This window comes from Rhineura floridana, chromosome 3 (assembly GCF_030035675.1).
Source record: "Rhineura floridana isolate rRhiFlo1 chromosome 3, rRhiFlo1.hap2, whole genome shotgun sequence".
Lineage (NCBI taxonomy): Eukaryota > Metazoa > Chordata > Lepidosauria > Squamata > Rhineuridae > Rhineura > Rhineura floridana.
The window spans coordinates 122,240,756-122,264,652 of NC_084482.1; the positions used below are offsets into that span (position 1 = coordinate 122,240,756).

A 23,897-nucleotide genomic window follows, 5' to 3' on the forward strand; every position below is an offset into this window, starting at 1 on the left:
GACAAATATGCATCCTGGTTCTGTACTGATTAAAAAAAAAAATTTAATCTCTGCAAAGTTAAATATGAATTACATAAGGATAACCTGCCATTCTACCTTTCTTTAACCATTCCAATTTTTAAAAGATAATTTTAAGTGCTTTAAAGAGTAAACTGGCAGTTAAACCCGGTCTGTAACAGCCACCCCACACTAGTGCTTTTAACACATTGCCAAGCTATCTTTGGCATGCAAAGCCTAATCCTGTGCTCTGTTATGCCAGCACCCAACCAGAACACCATGAGCAGCGAGCCAATACATGCGTAACTTGATAAGACTGAGAAAGTCATCCTTGATTATGCTGGATTTCAGATGTGTACTGGCTGGCTGCATTTAAGAAATGGTGATAGGGTAGGAAAGCACTCATCACATGTTCAAAGGCAATCCTTTTAGTGTAACTTCACAGGAAAGGTACCAGAAAATGGTTACAGGTGAAGGAATTAATGGCTTCATTTAAACTCTTTGAGTTGGAGAGACTTTGCCAAAGAAAAGCTGTTTAATTTGAGCAAGATCAAATCCATAACCTTATGTTACCACGGGGTACTGTAAACACATGGAGTGCCACACAGCCTCTCATACAGCCTTAAGGCTTTTTACATTACCACTCCCCGCCCCGCCGTCGTCCCCCCTCCCGCAACTAACACAGACAGAAATTTGGTATGTAAAGTTTGCCCAGAATGGAGAGGCGCTGATGGGGAAACCATGTCGAACTTCTGCCTGTCCTGAAGCAGTTAAGGACACATGAATTCTGCGGGGTGGGGGACGACGAGGAGAAAGTAACAGTCCTAATGTGTTTCCATTTAACACACCCCTCTGCCCCCCCCTCAGGACAGTCCAGTCACTGGAGAGGAGTTAAGGCTGCAATCCTAAACACTCTTGCTAGAGAGAAAACCCCACTGGGCACGGTGGGACTTCCGAGCAAACATGCAATAGGATTGCATTGTGTAATGCACATGGACGAGACCTGGAAGAGTGGTGGGCAGGAACTCCACATTTGCCGCAAAACGCAGGAATAAGCCTCGCATTCCATCCCGCCCCGCCCCCTTCAGAACATTCTGTCTTGGTTTCATCACGAGCCCCCCCCCAGACCGTCCCGTATGCTTTGGCGCCTCCCTCCTTCCGCACACGGCCCTCTTCCTCCTCCTCCCCTTCCCCATGTGTGTGGCAGACAAGGGAGCCCCATCCAAGAGACCCCCATCCCGCACGATCAGACGCCTGGCTGCGATTCCTCTGGTGGCGGAGACGCCGTGTCTCTAGCGGTTAGTGACACAAGCGCTTCAGCATCCTCCGCTAGGCCTCGGCGAGAAGCTGCCAACCCCCTCCCATCTTCGTGGCCCAGGCACGTCCGTCAGGGAATCCCGCTCTGCGCCTGCCTCCCCACCCCGGCCTTCAAGGGGAGGGTGGAGGGTATCAAACGATCTTCCTCCGTTTGATAAGACTTGGAGAGTCGTTGGAAATTGGAGAAGAAAAGAGGCGTGGGTGGGATGTAATGCATGCTCGGGATGGTTCATTGATTTAGATATTTATTTTTACAGATTTATATTCTCCCTCCCGCCTTCAGTACCAGCATTTCCAGAGACTAGAAGTCCTAATCTCAATCACAAATAAAATCAATAAACAGATTTAAAAAAAACAGCAGATAGAATAGCAGTATTTTTTAAAAGTAGCTCAAGAGGATTTTGTTGCCCTTATGTGCTTTCAAGTCAATTATGACTTATGGTGACCCTATGAATCAGCAGCCTCCAACAGCATCTGTCATGAACCACCCTGTTCAGAAAAAATAAAAAGGGATTTGCCTGTCACCAAAAAGATTCCATATAACATCTAATAACATTAGATCCCAACTGTGCCACACCTGAAAAGGCTCTCTTCCCTCACCTTAGATGGAAGCGTATCTGGAGAACGCAAAGGGGAGCCTTCATGAAACTAGGCCCCTGCCAGTGAGGCTTTCAAGGTCAACATCAGCTCTTTCAGGAATGGATCAGCCACTACTGAAGCAGCTTCTGCACATCAGTGTTTAATGGCATTGCCAGAGCAGAGCTGGTGAAGCTGCCTGAGCACTTCCAATATATGTTCCCATCACCTAGTCCCAGTTAGGAGCCTACTAGCTGTGTTTTGAACTCATTACATAAGTCTTCAAAAGCAGCCCCACAAGCAACACATTACAGTAGTCTGATCCGGAGGTTACCAGCACATGGATAACTGTGGCCAAGTTGTCCCTTTCCAGGAGGGACTGCACCAGGCTGAGATGGTAGAAGGCATTCTGTGCTATGAATGCCACTTGAACTTCCAGGCACAGAGATGGATTTATAAGTACCTCCCCACCATCACCTTAAAACACCATCCAGAATACATCCTCTCCAAACCAATGAATTACCAACCAATAGTATCTCTGACATAGCAGGACTGAAATAGAGTTGGGTATCATCAATGTATGCATGACATCTCATTCCATATCCCCAGATGACCTCATTTAGCATTTTCATGTAGATATTATGGATGGAGACCTGTGGAATCCCATAACACCTAGCAGCACATTCTGGAACTAGCCTTCTAGGTAGGAACAGAAGAACCAGTCAAGCACAGTGCCTCCAGTCCCCAGTCTAAACAACCTATGCAGAACAGTAGCATGTCTGATGGTATTACGAGCTACTGAGAGGTCCAGAAGAATCTGCTGGGTCACACGTGTCCTATCTTTTTCCCAGCATCTGTCAACCAGCAGGATGATCAAGGCTATTCCTGTGCTAGGTTCTGATTTTGTACACCTAATGCTTGTGAAAAAAATATGATGGTCAGCAGATCTTGCAGCAGTATGATGGGGTTACCAGATGACCCTTACTTTATTTAGTTGCTCCTTAAGTAAAACCATCATAATCAGGGCCCTCCAAGGCTTAAAGGAAGAATCTATCAGTCCTTGAGTATGTGAAGTAGGTAAGAAGGGTGTCTTTGAGCCTGTGTGAGGTTTTTTTTTTTCTCCATACACTTGAGATCAAAGGAGTGATTTCAAGGCAGGCTTGAGCCCCAACAATTTTCATGATACACTGATCACATACTAGATTTCAGGACATTGAACTCCTTGAGGTCTATAGAACCTACCAAATATCTCCCTTAGGATTGCAAAAATCTAAACATATTGGATAGTCAAGCACAACAGGAAAATCCATTTGCTCCTTTTTTAAGAAAAATCCACCTAATCAAAGGATTCTGTGTAATTTGAAAGCTTACATATTGTATCTGAAACATAACAATTCTACACATGTCTACTCAGAAGAAAGTCCCATTGTGCTACCCAAGCTACCCCATAAAGTTATGATCTCCCTTGCTCTGTATCTTCAGATCTGAAAATATTTCTTCCTTACTCATGTCTGGTTTTACTGGCAGCATAAGAGTCCTTACTGAAAAGAATATGTGTATGAGCAAAGATACTTATGAAATGTTTTGGGAAAGAGGTGCGTAGAATTTGTGCTGGACCATAACATTATTTTGCGGAGGAGGTGAAGGAGAGAGAAGGTACGATCAATCAGGATGTGAGATTAGCATTTGTATTTCAAGGAGGAAATGTGGGGATAGGGTGTAAGATTGGCTGCATCTTTGGAAATAGCAAGGTCTGACAAACTAGAAAGCATTTGGATAGTCAGAATGGAGTGTTTGGTATGTGAGGGCAGACGTTTGGGTGGGATACAGAGCTTGTGTAGCAGCAATAGGTATTTCATTTGCACGGTGGAGTTAGCTGTATGTTTCTAGGGAGAGCAGAGAGTGGAAGGAGGGCCGTAGCGTACAATTCCCTGTTGTGCTGAACTGGGGGGGGGGTGCACGGGAAGGGGCTGCGGTCAGAGGGATGTGGTGATGCTGGTATGCGCTGAAACCAGGGAGGCAGCAAGCTTGCCGCATTGCCATGAAGGGCTTTTTGTTTGACTGCAGTTTTGTACTATAAATCAGGAGCAATATCCCGGCCCTGGCCCCTCTTGTAGGGGAGGAGAGTGGAAGAGACCACGTCCAAGGCTGTGCCTGCAGCTAGACCCTTTGCTTTGCTGGATTCACTCTGGGTGACCTGGAGGCAGAGGTTTCCAGTAACACCATGCACTCTGGACAGATGGGATGCCTAAGCAGAGGAAGTATCCATTTTAGACTTGAGGAAATAGCATTAAGAGGTACTAACGGTGCTCTGTTGGCACTATGCCAAAAGACAGTACTGGTAGGGTTGCCAGAACCCAGCAGATGAAGCTGAAGAACAGCATGATCATCTGCCAATATATGCAGATCAAGATCACAAGATCAGGGGCCAGTTAAAAAAACCCTGGCAACCTTATATGCTGGGGTGGAAGTGGCAGTTCAGGGGCAGCATGGAAGGAAATATGCATCCTCCCATGCTCTTCATACAGTAGCTCAGAAGCAGTTCCAGACTCCTCCATCTTTCCATTATAGCTCACATTTTCCCTTAAGAGTTTGTTTCACTCATCCACCTGTCTCTACACAACCCATAATATTAGACACAGCAAGACTTGATTCACACATACTAAGACATACTTAGCACTTTTGAAGCTTTTATCCTCACCAGGAAGGTTTTCCTTACTTCTTTATAGGTATTTGAAGACCACCATCCATAAGAACATAAGAAGAACCTTTTGAATCAGGCCAGTGACCCATCTAGTCCATCATCCTGTTCTTACAGTGGCCACCCTGATGCCCACAGGAAGCCCGCAAGCAGGAACTGAGCCCAGCAGCACTCTCCCCTCCTGTGATTTCCAGCAACTGGTATTCAGAAGCATACTGCCTCCAACTATGGAGGCAGAGCATAGCCATCAGGGCTAGTAGCCACTGAGAGCCTTTTCCTCCATGAAGTTGTCTAATCCTCCTTTAAAGCCATCCAAGTCGGTGGCCAGCACTGCCTCTTGTGGGAGCAAATTCCATAGTTTAGCTGTGCACTGCTGTGTGAACACGTACTTTGTTTTGTCTGCACTGAAGTTTCCAACATTCCGCTTCAGTGGATGTCCACAAGTTCCAGGGTTATGAGAAAGGGAGAAAAACTTTTCTCGATCCACTTTTTTCATGCAATGCATAATTGTATGCACGTCTATCATGTCGCTTCTGACGCCTTTTCTCTGACTCGCCCCTCCTCTCTCCATCCCAGTGAGCTGAGCTTTTGCTCCTCCCAGCCAGAGTGGCAATGCCCATCCAAAGGCAGGCATAGCAGATGCCATAAGAAGCAGCAACAGGCAGCAGAGAGCTCAACTACTCTGCCAGCAGCAGGAGCAATCCAGGAAGACGAAATGGGGAGAGCAACCCCCCCTCCCCTCGCCTGACCCCCTCTCTCCCACCCCTGAGCTCAGCCACAGGCGCCTGGCTCCAGCTCCAAACAAATGATTAGAAAGCTGGTTATAATTGGATAGGGGGAAGGAGGAGGGGCTCGCCTGCTGAGAGCCACTTGGATCCAGGATGGGAGAGAAACAAGGGCTGCTGGCAGTTCCCTGAAGGAAGACTCTCTGATCCTCCTTTAGGCAGAAACTGAGCCAGCCACAGGGTGACTGAACCAGCAATTGCAATGGAAAGATGCTGGCTTGTGTTTTGGCTTTCCTGAGCCAATAGCTGTGCTCCCTTCGTTTCCTCTCCTGGGTTGGCAGTGCACTGTGAGCAGCAGTGTAAAGGCCCCAATTATCTGTTTGAACATAACGGCTTGGCTGCGGATGCCTGTCAGTGATCAGTGCACTTTGCAAATCACAGGATGCAATGCGTCTCCAGGGGCACAGATGCATTCATATCCAGCAGCTACTATAATCCAGAAGTGCATGGCTACATTTGTTGGCCGGCCAAACCACCAGCTGGTGCCAACGAGTGTCTCTCCATAATGAATAGGAGCTGTTGCTTCCCTAAAATAAATCCTTGTCACCTTCATTCAGCTCATGCCAGTGGGGCTGCAATCTCACCTGGTGTAAAACAGCTTTGCCCTAATGGATTCAGTAAGCCAAAATGCTTAGCCAAATTGCCATTGCTTAGAAAGCTAACAAACTGCTAGATTTGCTGCTGATTTTAATCTGCAGTAGCTTCATTCCGCTGGTATCAACCAGGATATGTAACACTGACCAGAAAACTGACTGTTCTGTAGGAGTCAGAAGGAAAGCCCCAGCATAATTAAACTCGCACTGCTCTTGGAACTAAAGAGCCAAATTTTGCCACCCAGTACAAATCTGTAGTAGAAATACAGAGTCTGAAATAATGTTCACAGGAGATTGCCCCACTTGCTCCAGTGCACATTTACTCAAAAGCAAGCCTCAGTGATTTCAACAGGTGCTAATCCCATTTAAGTGTCCATAGGATTGTAGCCTTAAAGCTTTTATTTCTATTTCTGTAATATAACTCAAATGGGCAATCACTGCTGATTATAATGTATGTACATGGAAAACTCAGCTTTCTGTCACACAATATTTTTAACGAACACTTTTTAGGCTAAAAGGTGACCTTAGGATCAATTGTGAAAACATCTGAGTTGGGAGATATCCCAGGAGGTCATCTAATCCAGAGCTGCAGAATCATTCAAGTGACCAGAATATGGGTCACATCAAATTTTATTTTAATTCTGAAAACTAATGGCCCAAAGACTGTATAGCTAAAAGCCTACATATGATTATTTTTTATGATGTACCAGTTACTGTATAGCCATCATCTCATTTCGCTCTATTTCTTAAGTAGTAGAATGCCAATGTCACATGCCTTTCCAGCATTTTCTTGAGAACCTCTAAGAAAAGACATCCTACAGCCTTCCTTAAATTTTTTCTGTGGCTAAACCTGCCTTATACTCGAGAAATTTCCCTTAACTAAAATCTACATTCCCGCTGATTAAACCTATTGTTTTCTTTCCTGGTCTGACAAACAGTGGCCCCCTCATGACATCCTTTCAAATGCAGAGTCTTGCTGGGATCATCAAACCAACCATTCCAGGTGTAGGCCTACTGATTTCTAAAAGCCTACTCCAGAGTAAAGAGAGGGAGAGCTGCAGTGCATCCATTGCAGCCAATGAATGGGGCTGTGCTTAGATGTGCAGGGCTTGGCTAATGTTTAACAACGCTCTTGGGATTGTCTCTGGCAGAGGGGTGAAGCCTGGTAGCTTTGGTTCCAAAAGCATTGTGGTTTGACCTGGTCAGGACTTCTTTCTTTCCCTGTTGGCTCCTGTTCTGTGGTGCTTCATTCTCAGCCTGCAGCGCAGGTGGCTTGACGTACAGACTGCCTCTTACAGTAAGATGCTGTGCAAAGGAGGAATCCCCTCATGGATCCCTTGGGGACAGAAGTATTCTAAGGAAGATGCTTTGGAAAGCTGTTGAGCATGAGAAGTCTGCTGCAAAGGGATCTGGGTGCTCAGTGTGGGTGCTGGCAGGGGTAAGGGCAAACAACCCTTTTTAATGTCTTCTTCTTAAATTCTGTTCCTTAGGCCCCAGGCTGAAAGCCCAATCCCCAGCAAATGGTGCTGAGCCAGACCCTCCCTGAGCTGCCTGTCGTCCACTTGGTTCTACTTGCCTCTCAAGATCACCAGCAACTTAGGGCTTTGAAGTGCCTCCCACTATTCCCCACCCCCAACCCATCCACTTGTCACAGCAGCTGCCTGCCCTTTGCTCTGCTGAGGTCAGAGTGCTGGCTTAGGGCAATGATTGGCACATCTGCTGTGCTCTGCAGGGCCGGAAAAGAGGATTTTTTTAAAAAAGGAGGGGGTGGGGGAAGCAACCGAGGATGGTTGTGTTTCTGGTCCTGCACCTGGATCACACATAGGGGCAAAATGCTTGTTCTCTTTGCAGCTCAGCAGCATCTGTGGGACAGAAAGAGTTTCAGCCCCAGATAACGTACATTGTATGAACAATCCCAACTTTAAGGAAACAAGTGGTTTAAATCTTTTAAGATTTAGAACTAGGAATCAATGGCTAGGGCACTGGTCCTTGTGGTGTTTAGCTCCTGGTCCTTTGATATGTGTTCAGCAACATACAGAAACACACAATTATATTAGACGTGCGCTAATATCACAAGAGTTGGCAACGCCAGTATTGCACCATGATGACATCATGGTGCATGAAAATAACATCGTCTTCCAATCTGCTGCTTGGCAACGGAAACAAAGTGCTCGTTAAACACTTATGTTCAACAAGGATCAGCAGATGGGGAACTTTGGACGAACAGAGGGGAACCTGCTTTTTACCACTTTCTGACTGTTTCCCAACCTTTGCCAATAGGAAAACAGTAGCAGAGTCTCTTTGGAACTGAGTGCTACAGTCCCATTTAGCAAGTTCTGGAAAGGAGCCAGAGTGGGAGCCTCACTCTCTTAAGCTGAATTTTAAAAAGAAAAGAACATGTTTATTGCAGGAATTGCTGAGCTAAAGAGCAAACATTAAATCAAAAAGATTTAATAATACTGTAACTGATACCCACAATTGAGACAGTGAAGGGCGGGTGGAGGGGGAATCAGAAAACAGAAACCACATCTTCATCTTTTAAAAAATCTAATTTTTAGAGCACACCCATGATTTGGGGATCTGACTTACTAACACTGTCTCCTTAGTGCATGCTGCCCTGCTTTATGCTTTTGGGAGAACCGTGATGGATCTGTTTGTTGTATTGCATAGTCTGGGCAACAGCCAAATATTCTGCTCAAGTGGTATATCCATCCTTGTCCAGATTGGGACTCTTAACTCTTTCCCTGCCCAAAGTTCAGAGGCAGTAGATCACTGAATACCTGTCGCTGAGAGGAGACCACCATTGCATTCAGGTCCTGCATGTGGGTTTCCCATGGGTATCTGGTTTGCCACTGTGAGAACAGGATGCTGAACTAAATGAGCTTTTGGCCTGATTCATCAAGACTTTTCTTATGTTTGAAAGCTTGGTAGTTGTATGGGGGAAGAGCTGTAGCTCAATAGTAGAGCATCTGCTCTGCATGCAGAAGGTCCCAGGTTCAATCCCTGCCATCTCCAAGTAAGGTTGGGAGAGCCTCCTTCCTGAAACCCTGGAAAGCTGCTGTCAGTCACTGTGAGCAATATTGAGCTAGATGGACCATTGGTCTGACTTGGTATAAGGCAGCTTCCTATGTTCCTAAAATTCCTCCCAGTTACACACACACAGTTTCAGATATGTCTTTGATGTGGAAGCATGTTAAGTACCTTTCCCCCCTACTCCTCCATTCAGAACTACAGCCTCCGGAGGATGCTTTTTATTTCTAAAAAATCATTGGGACTTTGTTACCTGTAACATGTGGTTTGCCCCAGAAATCTAGGGAGGATTCCCTTTGCTACAGGAGATTTGGGAATAGCTTGTCTTCCTAGACTGGTTCTCCTTTTTTGGAAAGGGCTGTGGTACGGTGGTGGAACACATGCTTGGCCTGCAACAGGCCCCAGGCTCAATCCCAGTAGGGCTTGGAAAGACTCCTGCCTGAAACCCCAGAGATCCACTGCCAGTTAGATAAGACAGTATTGAGCTATAGTAGATGGACCAATAGTCTGAGTCAGTATAAGCTTCTTAACTATCTTCCCCACCCAAGTAGATATTTGGGTAGGGTGGGGGGGTCAAATTTTTTTTTTAATGGAGCTACCTACTGAGAGCCAGGATTATCCACTAGGCCCTGGATTCTCTCACACACTCTGCTCCTTCATCTCTATTCTAATGCAGTGTAGATAAATACAGGAGAGAGACATTAAAGCAGTGTGTAGGCCTAGCCAGTGCTTCCTTACCCATCTACCCCATTCTCACCAAATCACCAGCCCCCTCCCTAGCTGTTTACACCGAGCTGTCCAAATCAAGCAAATTCAATCCTACTTAACACACTCCTCTCCCACTGCCCCTCAGCAAACACTAGGCTTAACTTGCCTATCTCTTGTTAGGAGGTCAGTAGAGAGTAGGGTTGCCAGGTTCATGGCCTGAGACTAATCCTGTATCTTTAGGAGAAGAGAAAGTCAGCCAAGACAAGTGCAGGTGTTCTTGCAACTCTGTAATGGGAAAAACCACAAGGTGGAATTCTCCCCCCTGCACCACTTTTAAAGATACAGAAGACCTCTTGGAGGCCGGGCCTGGCAACCAAGAGGTCTTCTGTATCTTTAAAAGTTGTCTGGTTGGCAGCTATGAGAACAAGATGCTGAATTAGATGGGCCTTTGCCCTGATCCAGCAGGGCTCTTCATATGTTCTTTTGTTGTCCAACCAGCAAGCAAGAAGCAGTCATCAGTTTTTCTGGAGTCAGAGCACCTCAGACAGTCTCAATCATGAACTTCTTAAGATGTACTGATGTCTGGAGCTCAGCTTAGAGTTCATTTGTTTTTTCATGTTCTTTCCTGCAGTGCTGTCCCATAATGGCCCACTTGCAGCTCTCACAAGTGTAGCCCTGCAAATAAACTATTAAGCTGCGGAAGCCCAAGGCAGTGCGTAGCAACCATCTACTGTACCCTGCAAGTACTTACCTGTTTTTATCGGCCGGCCTGCTTGTCAGTCTGTTTTCAGGCAGAATTGTTTCCACCTGCAGCTCTCAGAGGTGTGGCCTAGCAAGAGGATATGTAGCTGCAGAAGCCCAAGGCAGTGGCTAAAGGACAGTGTCTGTTTGGTGCCAATGAGGAACCATGCTTATACAAAGCTGGCAGGGTCTACCTCAGCTAGGGTGAGGGGCTTCTGCCGGTGTAGGTATATCCTAGTTCCCTCAGCCTGGCATAAATACAAGTTGGATTGCACCTTAATCTGTCTGAATGTATGTCCATTTAAAACTGCCTTGAATATTGAGGATAAAAAACAGAAGCCAGCTATGAGGCATAAATTTATTTAATTTTTTTAAAGGTCAGAAAATGCTACTATATCATCATATGATTCAAAATAGTTCAGCACTGTTTCATCATCGCTTTGTGTTTAGATATACCTATATCATAAATCTAAAAGTAAAGAACAGAAAAGAGAGCACTTAAATAGGACAAATTAGATTAATATCTAATCTATCTGTTCATATATTATAGCAAATTTATTTAAATTTGTATGCTGCCCTTCCTTCCAAAGAAGCCCAAATTGGCAAATACCGAAATGTTAAAATAGTACATTTCAAAGTCAAATCAAAACATATTTAAAAACCATTTTAAAATAATGATATACCCTTGCAGTTATTAATTTCACAGTTGCCATGGTCAGTATCATCCATCAAAGCCTGGGTAAGCAGGAATGTTTTTAAATTTCTCCTGAAAATCAGCAATGAGGGAGGCAATAATAATGAGGGAGATAAAGATGAAAAATAGGACAGACCTCCTGTACCTTTAATTAATATCATTTGTAGGCCACTTCCCATCCAGGATCCCAAAGTGGTATACAGAATAAAATCCAACATTAACATGTTAAAAACATAAAAAATCAAACAAGTACTGAGATATACTTAATATCAAAATATCAACAGCAAAGAACAAACAAATGCCAGGGTTATGCACAGTATCTAAAATGGGCCAGTAACCCAGCTGGGGAAAGCCTGAGCAATCCAATGTGTTTTTCACACTTTTTCAGAAGCACCCTACTGTGGATGCCTCCCCTATAGGAGTGGGGGAAAGAGCATTCCAAAGAGTGAGTGCCACTACAGAGAAGGCTTGTTTCTATGTCATCAACAAGCAACACATCATAAAGTGGGATGACCCTAACAGGGCCTCTTCTGATGACCTTTATGTCCTAACAGGTCTGTATAAGGTGCTCTTCTAGGTATCCGAGTCCCAAGTTCTTTAGGGCTTCATACATCAGCAACAAAACTTTTAAAATGGTTCAATAGCTAATAGGCAGCCAGTGCAGTGCTTTTAGCACAGGCGTAACATGTGCACAAATGGATTACAACAAACATCTTGTCCGTGCCCTCAAGCCTCAAAAACTGAAACAGATCCCATAAAACTGGGTAAGACTTCATTGGACATCCATCTGATACTGTATCAATAGTATCAATTCAAGTTGGCATGGGTTTTATCTTCAAAATGTTTTAAAATTTGTCACAGCATGACTCAAGAGTGCAAGCATTCAATTTGCTGGGGTATATGAGAATAATCACTGCACCACTCGGAAAAGCAATGCTGGATGGCTACTCAAGGCTGTGATGGAAGCAGCAAAACAAGCTTCTCTGCAGCCTTCACTGCCATGCAGTAGGTGCAATTATGCGCTCTAGCACATGTCCAGTTGGCTTTGAATCTTACACCACTTGCACTTTAGTTTTCATCCAGCTGGCTTCATTGTCCTGGTATACCGCAGAAAACCAGGAAGCAATCTGGGCTCTACAGTGCAGGACAGGACAATTGGGAGCAATCATGTCAAGTGCCCACCCCCATCTGCATTCCATAGTGACACAAAGACCTCAACAGGATCACCGGCTTTGGTTTTGGATTCCACAAGTCTCCAAGGGCAGACCATCTTAATAGGTCCCCCAATTCTACCAAAGGTGACTAGTACCATAAGTCCAAGCTTTACCAGACAGTGGTCTGACAGTAACAATGGGGTGAGTTAAGCCCCCCTCAATGTCCAGATTGCCCTCTTCCCACACTGAGGCAAAGACCAAAACAAAGGTATGCCCTGCCTTACACCTTGGCCCAGACAGACAGCCCCATGGTTGCAGGCCATGAAATTCCAATGCAGCTTCAGTGTGGATACTGAAGTCCCTCAGAACAAATGTAATGGGGTTCTCAAGCTTGAGACCGTCTCTGCCTGCTCAGTTAGGGTGGGCAGTACACCAACAGCATCCCCAGTCTGTCTCATTGCCCCAGTGTTATGTACAGGCCCTTATAGCCAACAGCAAGCTGCCACCCCCGTGTCTTTCTTACATCCCTGCCTCCAATGACGGCCCAATATAGAGGGCTGCTGGAAACTTGTAGTCCCCTCCAACAGAAGCCCTCTGACCAGTTCAGTAAATCTACTCAAGAGGAAGATGCCACAAACAGGTAGCAAGCAAATAACAAGCACAGTCTCTCAGTTCAGGCAGCTGGTCTTACTTCTTTCCCTCCTGCTGCTCTGGCTTGAAGCTACACCTGCTGAAATTCTTTCTTTTACACAACTTTTAAAGGTGACATAACCCTGCCTTTTATTTTGGATCTGGCCACTCTAGTGACAAAATAAAATGTAAAAATCAAACAGATTTATAACTGGTGTGGTGCTGGTTCAAGATGAACATTACACGCACAAAAGCTCACCCTGAAACATCCAGACACGCAGAAAAGATTTGTGGTGCCCATTTCCCCTTTGTACAAATACTTCAGGCACTAGCCAAGCCTAAAAAAATACTGAGTACTAGCTTGATCCAATTAAATCCATGCTGTGATTCCTTGTGATCTCCACCTTAATTATTATTATTATTGAGTCTGGCACCAAAGATACAATCGTCACATGGTTGTTCCATTCTACTCAGCACTGGTTAGACCACAGCTGCAGTACTGTGTTCAGGGCTTGGATGTTTTGATCACTTGGGACGGTGGCGCAAATAACAAGTATAATGATAAAGAATTTACCAAGCAAAGAAAGAATGAGGGAGCTGAACATATTTAGGGTGCAATTAACACAGCACTTTTCTCCTGCCATGGGATGAGCCTTACAACAATCTTCAGACAGGAGGCTGAAAGACTGCTGTTGGATTCCTGACAATCCCATGAATGATGACTTTAGGGAACCAAAATGTGCAGGATTTTTGGGAGGGGATGAGAAGGCTGCTGCTTTCCTTTATATAATTTGGCAATCCACACCATACTGTCTGTGATTGCAAATATCAGATCACTGAAGAGGAAAGGGATTGTGCAAATGCATCTTTAGTGAAATCCATAAGCCCCATCCCAGACTCCAGCCAGGTTTAGCCAAATCATGTCCCCCACTCTGCCCAGCTTTCTAATAACAGTGGCTAGGGGAACTGTCAACAATGGCAGATTCATCCTAATTCATACATCCACACCTCCAGGAAAGTATATTCTCCAACATTGAGAGCCAGTGTGGTGTAGTGGTTAAGGTGTTGGACTACGACCTGGGAGACCAGGGTTCGAATCCTCACATAGCCATGAAGCTCACTGGGTGACCTTGGGCCAGTCACTGCCTCTCAGCCTCATGAAAACCCTATTCATAGGGTCGCCATAAGTTGGAATCAACTTGAAGGCAGTACATACATTCTCTAAGATGCCCTAGCATGTCAAAGCTAGACCAGCTCCCCTATAAGGAAGGTTACAACATTTGGAGATTTTTAGTTTAGAGGGGGGAAAACAGGTATGTAAGGAGGGATATGATGGAGGTGTATAAAATTATCCATGATGTGGAGAAGGTAGATAGAGACAGATGTAACAAGTGCACATCCAGGTGCTCCACTCAACAACCCGTGAGTTGTTATTCAGCAACTCCTCCATATTACCCTTATTCTGTCCAACTGGTCTTCTGACTCTATGGAGGCAGGGTTCTTAACGGGCTCTTGGTTCAGGGCAGACACTCTGGTGGCTCCTCGGACAACAGAGTTAGAACAGTTTGCTTGCAAGCTGGGGTGCTGCTGATGTCAAAGACATAACACTAAGCTGAGAACTCACTCATGCCAGTTTTGGGGAGAGATAACACTGTCCGGAGCCAACAATATCAATTGTGGATGAGTTTGCTGTTCTTGACTGCCACCCCATTACTGGTTCACCAAAGTTAATACATGCTGTGATTTGAAGACTTTGTAAACTGGGAAAAGCTGCTGGTGGTGAGGGCAAAATGAAATTGGAAGGAACAAAAGTGGAAAGTTATTGCTGGATATTTGTTTGCTTTGTGTTCGGGAAGTGAGCAGCATGTTTAGAGGGCAGGTATGGGGCTCTCCAGTCTTCAGCATCTGGGGGGGGAAAGGGTAGAAAATAATTTCTGAGTTGTATTCCACTATTGTGCCAACGTGAACATAGTACGACTTGTTTCCAAGGAAATATTAATTGGATCAGGTTACTTGGACCCAGGCGACATCTAAGCAGGGATTTCTTACCACCTAGCACGTGCTGGAGTAGTAAGCAAGCAAGCAAGAGAGCTCTTCTCACTGTTTTACATGACAGCACTTGGGACTCTCGGGACGCTGCAGGACAGGCGGAGGCATGGCTTGAGTGGTGGTACTAAAAACACAGGCCTCATGTCCTTAGTGGCCTCCACGAGTCGCTGTGTCCCATTAGCCAAAGCAGAGAGCTCTAGCTGTAGTCCAGTGACAGGAAATCAGCAGCAACATGTTTACTGGGGTGTGTGTGTTAGAGCTGTTTAACCCCAGGCTCCCACATTTGCCTAGTTTTTTTATGACAGTCTTTAAAGGGCTCTAATGAGGGTCACAGCCACTTTATGGCATTGCTGGCAGTGATAACACCCAGCTAATTACAACAGCAATTTGCAAACAAGCTGCCTCCGCTACAGGGGAACTCAATAAAGGATAGGCAGGATAGGTATATCCAGCACACAAGACCTTGAGTTGGAGTTAAGGCAAAGGGAGAGACATAATGTGAGTAGCATGTGCTCCCCAGATCACCCCTTGTTATTCTACTAGTGACAGGTTCTCACATGTTTGAGCAGAGCTAAATGTGAGCTGTGGTTCATCTTCCACACAATGTAATTTCAAAGCCAGGCTGTACCCTTGAAATATGCGGAGAGGAGGCCCTGGGCATATGCAGAATCCATTCTATCAGCACTGACTACCCATAGCCCATCCACTCTCCATCCAGGGTTGGTTGTCCCTGGGATTAGCTGCAAAAATATTTCTTCCATGGGCTCCTTAGCTTTGCTGAGTCAGAGGGGTTCTATATTTGAGCAGATGCTCATCTGGAGTAGTAGAACAGCAAACTGAGAACCACAGTGAAGAGAAAACACCAGACAGGAACAGAGGAAGCCTTATACAAGTCAGACCATTGGTCCATCCAGCTCAATATTGCCCACACTCACAGGCCGCAGCTCTCCAGGGTTTCAAAAAGGTGATATTCCTAGCTCTATCTGAAGATACCAGGGATTGAACTCAGGACTTTCTGCATGCAAAGCATGTGCTCTACCACTCAGCCATGACTCTTCAAAGATCATATTTACCCATCCAAATAGGACTCAGACCCACCATCCTAACTTAGGAGGTCCATGCCTTATCCATTAGGTCACTGGGATTACATAGAAGAGAAAGGAGAGTGCATCTTGGATCTCTCATGTTAGAGCAGAAATGGGAAAACTGTGGCCCTCTAGATGTTGTTGGACTCCAGTTCCCATCAGCCCAAGCCAGCATAGTCAGTGGTCAAGGATTGCTGGAACTGTAGTTCAACAACATCTAGATGGCCATAGGTTCCTCATCCATGTTTCAGAGTGCAAGGCACAATGTTGCATTAAGCACCAATGGAGTGCTAGGTGCTATATAAAATGTAAACACGGAGACAATAAGACAAAGGGGCTACAGCCCCCTTCTACCAACAGGGTACAGAACAGAACATGTGGAACCAAGACTAGAGCAAAAATCTGAAAAGGGGATCAAGGAGAGATAAGGGATAAGACACTGCCTGGTCTACATATGCAATGTATTGAAGCAAGAGAGCAGGGTTGGCCCTAGAGTTTTGGGGAGCTTGGGCAAGAGAGACTTTTTGAGGCCCCTGAAAGGTACAAAGTAAGTCAGACATAAAAATTTAACTTAAGTCTATAAACAAAGCTGCAGTGAAAGTATGGATAAATGTATCAAAATCAGAGCTTGGAAAAGTTACTTTTTTAAAACTACAACTCCCATCAGCCCCAGCCAGCATGGCCACTGGATTGGGCTGATGGGATTTGTAGTTCAAAAAAGTAACTTTTCCAAGCTCTAATCAAATACATTCATTGTGGTCATTTTTTATTACGACTGGAGTGGAGAATATTACTTAATACTTTACATCAACATGACGCTGTAAATACATGAATAAAAGTCATAAACAAAAAGAAACAAGCCATTACCTCCTTATGTGAAGCTCAGAGATAAACAGGAACAGTCTCTGCCCCAAAACAAAACCCTTTAAAAAGCATATTGTATGATATCATGGTAGGAAGGGCATATGGTGGACTGGTGATAGCCACTTCCCAGATGATCATGGTATAGTGATTAATCATATCAAAGTCAATTCTCTAGTACCCTATCCAACCCTCTCTCAATTTTATATTCAGCTGAAATCAATTCTAATCCTACTAGCCATTCTCGCAACACAGAAGAGTGCAGATACCTTTTTTTAGCCATTTCATTTTTGAAAATGGCCCCTCACCAGATACAGGTACAGTGAGAATAATGTGAAGTCCTTCACATCAATTGGGGCAAATATCTTCAATGTTGCACTTATGAATAAACTGAAGGACTGCCCAAGCAGTGCATTTTTGTTGAGGTTGATGATTTAACCTAAAAATAACTCTTGATCTCAGTCAGGAAATCTGTGTAATTAGTGTCTCCCTCAAAGATTTAACATCAGGTAGGAACCCATATATGTCCTTAAACTGCCCAATTTGCTTAAATTGGCCATCTAGGCGAGCGGTGCAACCTCTCCTTTGGTTGGCAATAATAGTAACTAGCCAAAGCAGAGGAGCGATCCTGCCACATCCCTCCTCCCCTGAAACCCACCGCTGCACCCACCAATCAGAAGAGAAGAGAGGCAAAATGGTGCAACCCTATGCATGTTTATTCAGAAGTAAGTCCAGCTATTTTCAGTAGGATTCACTCCCAAGCCAGGGTGTAAAGGACTGCAGCCTACAGTTTTCTGTGGGCAAGGAAACTTTAGGATGCAATCCTTTGCACTTGGGTGGTGAGGAGCTCCATCCCTTTCCCTGCCTGAAGCAGATATTCTGTTCAACTACTGAGTTATCTTCCAAAGACACCTTCCCATTCTTCTTTAGCTTCACTGCCAGTGGAAAAGGCTTTCTCCACTCTGATGAGATTTCACTGTGTGTGAAACAATCCCAGTGAAATCTCTACTCCTTTCCCCTAGACTCCTAGCAGGGGCACCCAAGGCGGGATGATCAAAGCTGAGATACCAGACTAAGGTGCATCCAAACTCAGAGGAAGGCAATGGTAAACCATCTCTGAATACCTCTTACCATGAAAACCCTATGAACAGAGTATCCAAAATGCAACAAGAGATAGTGCTGGAAGATGAGACCCCCAGGTCAGAAGGCACTCACCGAGCTACTGGGGACGAACAACGGACAAGTACGAGTAGTGCTGTGACTAAAGATGCCACTGGATCATAGGAAGAAAGCCACAGACCTGTACATACAAGATCTGAACAGAGTGGTTTATAACAGATGCTATTGGAGGTCACTGATTTAGGGTGAATAAGTCAAAATCAACTTGAAGGCACATAACAGCAACAACAAAGTGTGGGGCCCAGGGTGGTTGCTCAGTTTGCCTACCTCTAAAGCCACCACTGTGCAGAGTATTGAGGTGGTAGATGGACTATACCACTTCAGACTGCATGTGGGAGGATCATATTTTGAGTGCTCCCCTATGTAAGAAAACTGAAATGGAGACATTCCCTGGAAGTAGTAAACTAAAACAGTAGGGAATGGTCTCGGAGGGGCCACAGCTCCTTGGAAGAGCCCATCTTTTGCATGCAAAAGGTCCCAGGTCCAATCCCTGGCATCTCCAGTTAAAAAGGTCAGGTGATGGAAAAGATCTCAGCCTAAGATTCTGATAAGTTGCTGCCAGTCAAAAGTACAGTAGACAGCACTAGGCTACAAGGAAAAATAGTCTGACCTGGCACAAAGCAGTTTCCTATGTTCCCAACCTTTATCCCAGATTGGGGGGGTGATTGATTTTTTTTCTTACAAAGACTTTTGTTACATGGGTGAACAGTCCACTGCCATGGTTGGGGGGGGGGTCTATGGGGCATTCCTAAATTCTGTGACTATTATCACCCACCCCTGACTCTGCCAAATAAAACAGCAGATTGATATAGCTAAATATTAATGTTAAAGACTTCAGTATTAAAATGTTGCTTATGAACCAAATGGAAATGTATATTGCACTGCCCCTCTCCAAAAGCACAAGTCCACCATGGCATGGGTCTGGTCCTGCTAAGACACTTTCTTCATCCCTGCATTATCTCTCCATCATAGATTGTAAGCCCCTCTATGGCAGGGATCATATGGCTTCCATACATTGGCTGGTACACTAATGATACTCATCCTGGGTTCATAGTAGGTGTGGTAGTGGTGGTGATGGCATCCTTGCAGAACTATATGATAACAAGCTGGGCACCGGTTGGAAATACAGCATTGAGTTAGAGATAAGGATTATGGTGGATGCCAAAAAGTAATACTCGCAGGATACTGCTGGGTATAGTTTTGGAACAGAAGCTACTGTTTGAGCAGTCATTTGTATATTGGCTTGTCAAATGTATTCACTAATAGACAAAAAAAACCCTCATGGTTTAAGAACATACTTACAGCCAACAGATATTTATATCAAACTTTAAAAATCATGGGAATTGATGTTACCACCACTCACCATATGCTCAGAGGCACATTACCCAATTTTTCCAACCTACATAGGAAGTGGATTGGACTGTGAAAGATCAACCCAAATTGTGTTTGCATTTTTACACATTTGTAGGGCAGTACAATATCTCAGAGAGGAGGTCAGGTCTCCTGCTTCCTGGTGCATTCGCTATAGCTGCCCAATTTCCCTGCTTTTTAAAGTTTGACAGAAATATCTGTTGGCAATATATAAACTCTTAAACTGCAAGTTTTTTTTTTTTGCCTATTAGTGAATTTCCCTGCTTTTTAATTGTGGAGGTAAGAAATGGGATCCTGTGCACGTTTGCTGAGAATGGATTAATCATTTGCATGCTTATTGAGTTCAATGGGATATACTCCCCTGTGATCATTCTTAGGATAGGTGAAACTGACTGAAGGGGAGTGGAAGGGGAGAGGAGAAGGAGAAAGGGCAGGAGCAGAGGAGGAGGAGGGCAGGTTTGATCATTTGCATGCTTATTGAGTTCAGTGGGATTTACTCCCGTGCAATCATGCTTAGGATAGGTGAAACTGACCCACAGGGGAGGAGGAGGGAGGGCAGAGGGGAGAAGAGGGGATGGGAGCAGGCAGGAGGGGAGGAGGAGGGCAGGTGTGATCATTTGCATGCTTATTAAGTTCAATGGGATTTTACTCCCATGCAATCATGCTTAGGATAAGTGAAACTGAACATGGTGGAGGGAGAGAGGGCTGGAATAGGTAGGGGAGGAGGAAGAAGGAAGAGGGGGAGGAGAGGAAGAAGGGAGGGGGAGGGGAAGGAGAGGGGGAGGGGAGGGGAGGGGAGAGGCAGGTCTGATCATTTGCATGCTTATTGAATTCAATGGGATTTACTCCTGTACAATCATAGTTAGGATAGGTGAAACTGACCTTGGGGAAGGGAGGAAAAGGGGGAGGGAGGAGGCAGGGAGAGTATTAGGGAGGGGAGGGTAGAGGAAGAAGGGACGGGAAGGGGAGGGGATTGAAAGGGAAGGGGGGGAGGGTGACAGGGGAAAGGAAGGGGAGGGGAAGGGAGGGGTATGAGGGAGGAGGAGGGTAGGGTAGGTTTGATCATTTGCATGCTTATTGAGTTCAGTGGGATTTACTCCTGTGCAATCATGCTTAGATAGCTGAAACTGATCAGGGGGAGGGGCAGGGAGGGGGAGGAGTTGGAAGGGGGAGGGAAGGGGAGGAACAGTAGGGGGAGGGGGAGAAGGAGGCAGAAAGAAAGGGAAAGGAGGTAATTGGGTGGGTGGGTACTGGGTAGAGGGAAAGCCCCTTTCCTTTCCAAAAGGAAAACATTGTTAACAGTATCATTATTTTTTGGGTTTCCCCCACCTTTTTATTCAACAGCAGACATGTGTAGTCTCCCACCCAAAGCTGTCCCTGGCCAGATCCACACCAGACATTTGTTCCACTTTGAACTGTCAAGGCTTCCCCCAAAGAATCCTGGGAAGTGTGCTCTCAGCACGCTTCACAAACTACATTTTTCAGGATTCTTTGGGAGAAGCCATAACTATTTAAAGTGGAAAAAATGTCTGGCATGGGTGGGGCCCCTGATTAGCCAAGCCAAAAAGCTGTGAGTCTGGCTTTTAGAACACTGACAGTTGGTTCTTACTGGGCATGCCCAACATTATAATAGACTTCAATGCTAAATTTCTTAAATTAATCAAAAATCAGCCATGCATTTTTTAAACTTTTAAACTGCAGAAGATGAAGGTCAGAGTATGGGGCAAGGTCAGTAATAGGATTACAGGTACTCTGTGAGCATGGCTGATTTTTAATTAATTTTGACAAATTCCAACGGGGTCTGGATTTCCCCCCCTCATTTTACACTTTGAACTCTCAATTGTCACTGAGCGTTTTGTGTGTCATCATGAAAACTTAAGAGAGTGGTTAAGCAAGCGTTTCTGAGTTCAGGACTATATGTTTTGAAAGGTTTTGTTTTGAAATGAGCTTGTAGGAAGCAGTAGAATGGCATGGGGGATATTTTCAAGTTAACATTGCGGAATGTGAAAAATGCATGCTAGCTGTAGTATACAGCCACTCCTATGGCTGTATAATATCCTACCTTTCCACCAAATGGCAGCTAGCAACAATAATACAAATACAATACAATGCAAGAAAAATAAAGAAAAAGCAATAGGTGCAATGTAAAAAACATAGAAACGAGGCATGTATTCATTTCAAATTCATATTGTTTTCTACCAGATTTAATCATCACAAGTGGGCAATGTGCTGCCGTGACAGAACTATGCTGGAATGCTGAATCTGTGCCCAAAAAAGGTATACATATACATATATGTTTCCGTTCCTGTATCTGGCACTGACTGTTGGTGTGCTCTTGCCCTTCTGGTGTTGAGCCCAATAGTAGTCCCATGCAGAGTGTCAAGCCCAGATGGGGCCATGTGTGCTGTCATAATGTCTGATAATAATAACAAAGCATTGGCTGTATACTGCAGTGCTCTTAGCGTGTCAGGCCATGGCACTTTAAAGATCATAGCAAAACCCATGCATAGACTGCCCAGCAGAGAGACTGCACAGATCACACTCCTATCTTAACACCCAGAGTCTGGGACATTTCTGTAAATAGTGCTTCTATTCTGGACAGGGTAAGCAGAGCATCTGTGCATTCAGTGTCTGCGTGTGAGTAAGAGGTCCTGGATTTCAAAGTAATTATAGCACTTTGTATAAACTTTTGTTTTGGAACATGCGCTTGCTGAGATATTGTGTAGCGCCAATGTCAAATAGTTTATATAGCTTGAGCTTTTCCACCCTAGTCACTTAGCAGAGGAGTAAGGCTGCAGGCTGGTGCTCCTTGCATAATTCCCACTGTAATTTGCTTCTGGATCCCATCACTTACCTCCTGTGTCACCTGACCTTGACCTATTCGTGTCCCCTCTCTGAGCCTCAGTTTATGCTCAGCCCTTCCCCTTTCTCTTTCTGTCTTTTGCTGGTGGGATCCTTGAGGCAGGGATTGTATGTTGCTTTCTTTGTAGCACACAGTGCCCTGCCACTTGAGTGCCAATCTCAGTGGAGGCCCCTCGGAGCTGCCATAATGTTTGTTAATAATAATAAAGCGCCACTTGTGCTGAATTGCTTTCTGTGTGTCAGACCCCCACCGGCAGCTCAGTGCTTGCTGTGGGATCAGAGCAAAACCAAGCATGGGCTAGGATTGCCCCAGGGCAATGTATGTGCTTTTATGAAGAATGCCATTTGCATAACCTGCGGGGTAATTTGCATTGTAAATTCATATTGCTCTAGGAGTGAGTGGACAATGCACTGGAGGAACAGAGCCACATTGGAATGCAGAAGCCAGAGTAAGAACAAGGCCTGCAAGCTTTGCTGTCCTGACGCGATGGAACTTCCAGAAGCAAACAAGCCCTGGAGATGAATATGAGCACATTATACGCTTCTCTGCCTCTGTTATTTCTCTGCCTAATTACACAATCCCTTTTGCCTCGTATCCATGTCCATCAGGCAGCTGCTGTGGTTCAGGACTCACACCAAGAAAGCTCTTTGCTCCTAGACACTTTGTTCTTTTTTTTAACAGCTTAAACCTGTTAGAAGCAGTTGGTGCCCCCCTAAAGTGGTGCCCGGTGGATGAAATGACACCTTGGGGGTAGCAATTCAATCTTCACATTGACTCCATAGCCCATGTTGAGCAGCATTTTTAAAGCAGGAGTTATGTAAAAGGAGATACTCCTTCTGCACTTGACTTTAATTCAATTTTAAAAAAATGTAAACATAAGTAGGTAGAAAAGTACTATGAAATTATGAGGATTTAAAAAGAAAAAAGTTAAGTGCTGGGCTGCAAGTCAATATGCTCTAACCTGGAAGTGTTTTCCCCCCTTCATCCCACAAGGCTTCTCTTGCTTACTCAGTGGTGAAAGAAGTACACTCTGACAGCACACACTCAATAAGGCATTATTACAATTTCTTCACATGTCCCAGAATGAGCCCTGACAGCACATTCCAGGGCTAAACCCTCCGGCCCTTCAGGAAGGTGAATATTCCACATTTAAGCTGGAGGCTCTAGAATAAATTGATGTTATTTCTCTTCCCCATATCTTCTGAGATAAAACTTATTTATTTATTAGATTTATACCCCGCCCTTCCTCCCAGTAGGAGCCCAGGGCGGCAAGATCACTCCTCTCCACAAATTCTATAATTTTGACTTTGAAGGCAATTCTGTTTAGAAATGAGAGTCAAACCCCACATGTGAATTGCAACATGTGACAGCTTCACCTCCAGGAGTTTCACTGCATATATGCTGATGATATTTGATTTGAGCTCTCATTTTAATCTGATCTAAGAGAGGCAGTCGAAAGCTGAACTACTGTTAATAGCTGTGAAGGAATGGATGGGGTTGAACAAACTGAACCTTAATCCAGACAAAGCGAAAGTATTGGTAGAGGACAATCAGTCTTGGGTT

The 23,897-nt window shown here is 44.9% G+C and overlaps 2 long non-coding RNA genes across 7 annotated transcripts in view; one reads left to right on the forward strand and one right to left on the reverse strand.

Moving 5' to 3' along the window:
- The window catches only part of LOC133380395 (uncharacterized), a 74,920-nt gene that overhangs the window by 45,059 nt on the left and 5,964 nt on the right, over positions 1–23,897 (reverse strand). The gene's annotated exons all lie outside the window — the stretch shown is intronic.
- On the forward strand, positions 1,169–22,993 carry LOC133380396 (uncharacterized). Its single transcript, XR_009761436.1, has 3 exons — positions 1,169–1,295; positions 21,674–21,748; positions 22,727–22,993. It is a non-coding gene; the product is annotated as an uncharacterized LOC133380396 (long non-coding RNA).